Source organism: Corapipo altera, unplaced genomic scaffold, assembly GCF_003945725.1.
Source record: "Corapipo altera isolate COAL_440 unplaced genomic scaffold, ASM394572v1 105, whole genome shotgun sequence".
Lineage (NCBI taxonomy): Eukaryota > Metazoa > Chordata > Aves > Passeriformes > Pipridae > Corapipo > Corapipo altera.
The window spans coordinates 291,206-295,746 of record NW_020884965.1 but is presented as its reverse complement, the minus strand read 5'-3'; the positions used below and the strand labels follow the sequence as shown (position 1 = coordinate 295,746).

Genomic DNA, 4,541 nt, shown 5'->3' with positions numbered 1-4,541 from the left:
TCTGGGGCACAGAGGGGCCTGTGCAGGGCTAAGGATTGGACTCAATGTGGGCCCCTTCCTAGCTTGGCATGTTCTGGGATCCTGTGATTTCCCTGAGGCTGCACTCACTCTCCTGACTCTCCCCTCTCTTGCCTGAGGAGCAGCAAGGCATGGCCCCACATGGCCCCACTGCTGTCTGGCCTGGCTGAGGACCACAGCAAGGCTGGAGGAGCCTTCATGTCCCTCCTCATATTGCCTGTCCCCAGACTGGCCATGGCAAGCACCTGGAAATGCATCCGTCCCCATGGGCACAGCCTGGGGTGTCTGACCAGGAGCCTTTGGGAAGGGTGGCAGCCCCTCACCACCTGCTCCCAGGGCACCTGGGAATGCTGGTGAGAACTGAGCTCTGCCTCCTCACACCGAAATCCGGGTGCCCAGCTTTTCTCACCTGGGAGCCACAACAGCGTTTCCATGATCCCGGCAGTGAGGTGGAGTGTGGTGCTGAGGAGATGGGGGCTCACAGGAGCACCTCAGCACCCCGGCCATCCCCACCCCAAAACCAGGGGGGCTCCCCCGGCAGCACCAGGGCTGGGGGGCTGCAGGCCCTGCCCTGAAGGCAGAGCTTGACGTGCCCCACAGCCCTGACGATCCAGCCTCATCCACCTCGCAGCATTACCGCCGGGGCTCGTTGTCAGCGGAGTCATGCTATGATAGTCATTATGGTTTTAAATGACTCATTTTCCACTTAACTGTATTATTGTGGCTTACAGAGCATCTGGAGCTTTGCAGCAGTAAATACATCACTGAATGCTACAGCAATGTACTAATCTATTGCTTTGAAGAATCTATTTTAGCAAAATGGAGCCGGGGCGGGCAGGTGTGTCTGCGCCTGTGCTGGCCAGCCCAGCTTTCCAGGGCACCTGTCCTGCACCAGAAAGGGGTAGAAACACGGCTGATGGTGACCTGTTTGTGCAAACTGATCGAGCATCTTTAGTGCAATCTGATGACGCCTCAATTTGGTGATTTTAGTGCGAAAAAATGAGAGATTCTAGTCAAGACGCATGAGACCCTGTGCTGGCGCTGAGGCGGCCGGGCCTGCGAGGTGTTGACGTCTCGGGGAACGCCGTGGGTCTTCTCTGATCATCCTGACTGGAAGGACCCCCTCTCTAACACAAGGAAGGACTTTTTATATTATATTTATTATGGGTTTTTTATGTTTTCTCTCCTCAGCGGGAGGCACGGCCCGGGATGGAGCTGCAGAGGGCAGTGTGGGAGAGGGAAAGCCCGGCCAAGATGGCGGCGGGGCCGGCGCGCCCGGGCACTAGAGGGAGATGGCGGGCTGCGGCTCGAGCAGCTCTCGCAAAGCCAAAAATACGACTTTGGGGGGCTGTTTGCGTTTTTAACTCCCAAATGGACCCTCCCTGCCTGCAGCTCTTGTGCCGGGCTGCAGAGAGGCGGCAGCCGGCGCCCCTCGGGCGGCCGCGCCTCGAGCTCTGCACAGATCTCAGCAGCTCCTGCTTCTTATTTTTAGAGTTGTGAGGGGCTGGGGGAGAGTCTGGTCGGAAGTTATTTTGATAAAGGCATCTTGAGAAACATCTTGAGGAACGCAGCAAGTTGGAAGTAAAGGCTGAGGAAAAAAACCATACTGTCTGTAAGTTCATGTGTCGCCTGAGGTGATGGAAAAATGAAGTGGGAAAAGGAGCAGGTGCGACAGACTGGCGTTCGCATGTGTTCATTTACTTGTCATAAAAACAGGCAGCAAACGCTTTGCTTTCTCCGCCAGCTCCTCGGAACGTGGTCCCTGGTGCCCTCAGCCCTCGGGAGGACAGACTGGCAGCAGCAGCAGAAATGCCAGGGAAGGTCAATGTGGTGACCTGCAGCTCCACATAAAGTGGAGTTAAAAGTAAGAATTAAAGGGAAATAAAAGCATGTTTAGGGAGGGGAAAGAAATGCCCGACAACTCCTCTCTTTTCAGATTTTTGCCACCCATATTCACCTTGCTGCCTCTTCCCCAACAGCCTGTGTAATTTCTCACTGTGAACTTCAAAAGAAGGCAGGATGCTGGGGAGCAAGAGAAACCCTTTGGTAGTTTCTTTTCTTCGCCAAAGTTGAGTTTCATTAGACAAGTTTGGGTGGGAAAAGTTGTTTTCCCTGAACACCGTCCTGGCACAGCCTGGCTGGGATGGGCAGACAGCAGGACGGTGGGGGCAGACAGCTGGACACTCAGGATGGGCTGTGTCCTGCACTTCGGGTGTGAGAACAAGGATCTCGAGGATTTTGAAGGGGAAATTGTGCTCACAGCAGCATCGTATAGGGTTAGTGTGACAGGGGGACTCCTGAGCTCTGGTAATGTGAGGATGAAGCCAGACTGTGTGGAATTAGACATAAAATTTGCTCTCACTCCAGTTGTGTGGAGGTAAATTGTGTGTTGTTCTGTAGCATGTTTCTTCAGACGACTGCACGTTTTACAATTGTATTTCAAAACAAATAACTAGAGGCTTCAGGTTTGATTTCTGTTCCAGCCTGCTGGGGAGTCTTAAGATGAATATTAAGAATCTGTGCCTTTGTTTTTTCACTGTGATAAGTGATGCTTTTCTCCCTGCCCTTCCCTCCTGCCTTGTCTCTTGTAAAGAACTTTTATATCTGTTATTAGGAATTCTATAAGAGAGGTTTCATCATGGTCTTTTTGTTTTATTCCTTTTTTTTCCTGCAGTTACATTTTCTAATACCCATTAGCAATGCAGTAAGTCTATTCTGGCAGATTATTTGGTTTTATCTTTAGGTTGGCTTGAATTTGGAGAGACTACAATTGATGTGGGCATTGGATTTTAAGAATTGTTCTGTAATGACTACAATAGCTTTATATCACTGCTAATTCTGAACTCCATGAACCTGTTCCATGTCTCCACAGCTTTGGCTGAGCAAACTTTGCTCTGAATGGCACCATGACTGCTTGATGAAACAGAGAACAGTCTATTTGCAGCAAATTTAGCATAGAGTGGGTGGATCTCTGACTAATTGATAATCTACATGAGTTTCTATGAAATTCTGTAATCTAGACTACTGTGGGATCAAACTGGACCTTGTTTTTGTGCCTGTACCTTTGACAAGTTTCTCCCCAAATGTGCAGGACTGAATTTGCTCATCACTGAAGGGCAAACCATGAATGTCCTTGACTTTGGCTTCCAAAATACCTGCTGCATGTTGGTGTGTGAACTCAGCACTTTCCTGAACCTGGGAATCCAGCTGAAAAATAAGAAGACAGCTCTGCAACACCACACCTGTTGGTGATTCTTGCTTTTGATTTTCTTTTTAAATGCATCCCATCAGTGAAATTGCATCCCATCAGTGAAATCTCCCACTTAACTCATCAAGACAGCAAAAGACCCTCACAAATATATATATACTGTGGGGGACAAAAGACAAAATGTGATGATTAAGTGTAAAATAGTAGGATTTTCTTTTGTCTAGAATACCAGATCAGAGTTTTGGCTCTATAAAGGAAGATTAGTTGGCTGTTATCTTGTGGTTTTTTGGCAGGTGGTTGACTTCAGGAAGTTCAGATGGATTATCTGGAAGGCAAATACAGAGTTAGCACCTCTGAAATATCTGGTGGGTATAAAACCAGCGCCTGAACATTAGCCTGGGGGAGGATGTTGTGGGGGGATATTTCTGCTTTGGAGCAAGGCACAGAGGATGGTCTAACTGGGAGATAAACAGGAGGTCTAAATGGAAATTAATGGAAACTCAGTTGCAAAATAAAAAGGGTTTTTTTGTGCATTTCTGAATCTGCAAGTGTTGGAAAGACAGAGGCTGATGATACTTGTGATGATACTTGTGAATCTTTTCTTCCTGTAGGTAACTGAAGACCTGTTGAAGGTAATAAACTCTCTCACTGCTGAGCATCAGAGAAATCACAAGAGTTCCTGAATTTCTCACAGGTATGGAAACATTTACTAGAGATGCTACTGGAAGAGTTAGGGCAAAATCACCTATTTTGGTTGGTTTAGTAAAGGTGAACAGACACCAGGTTGGGGTTGTGGAGCTCTTGTTGCCTCTGCAGCTCAGTAAGAGACTCTCAGGTTTACATAGTTTACCCAAGATCAAAATGAGCCTAATATTCCAAACTTCTCTGTGTATATTATCCATTGTATTATACCTCCATCCTGTAGATCCATGAGAACAGTAAACAAGAGAAGTCATTCTTCTGGGTGGAGAATGTAACTCTCCTGATAACTTTAAAAGACAAAACAGGAAGTGTTGTTTTAAAATGTTTACCCAGGATGGAGTAATGGTTTCTAACGCCCCAGCACAGCCACAGCCTGGGGTGGTTTGCCACAGGGCAGACAGGGACCTGGGACCATGCCAGCTTCAGGAAGCAGAGTTCAGGCTCTCTGTGAATCCCAGGGCATATTCCAGAGCAAGCCAAGCCAATAACTGGGTCTTTGCAGTAATCAGACTTTCAGGTTCCCAAAATGCTGACACGTATCAGTCCAGAGGAACCCAAAGACTGAAGATATTTTCCTTTGGAATCTGACCAAAGGCTCCCTTCTCATATTTTC

At 48.1% G+C, this 4,541-nt stretch overlaps 1 long non-coding RNA gene across 3 annotated transcripts; it reads left to right on the top strand.

Annotated features, from left to right (window-relative positions):
* The first annotated feature begins 873 nt into the window (after nucleotides 1-873).
* On the top strand, nucleotides 874-3,916 carry LOC113957340. 3 transcript variants are annotated; one of them, XR_003531137.1, is made up of 5 exons: nucleotides 874-1,630; nucleotides 1,763-1,882; nucleotides 3,110-3,266; nucleotides 3,520-3,591; nucleotides 3,838-3,916. It is a non-coding gene; the product is annotated as an uncharacterized LOC113957340 (long non-coding RNA). The 3 variants fall into 3 exon arrangements; XR_003531136.1 differs by having other exon boundaries at nucleotides 874-1,684; XR_003531135.1 differs by having other exon boundaries at nucleotides 874-1,882.
* Nucleotides 3,917-4,541: the final 625 nt, after the last annotated feature.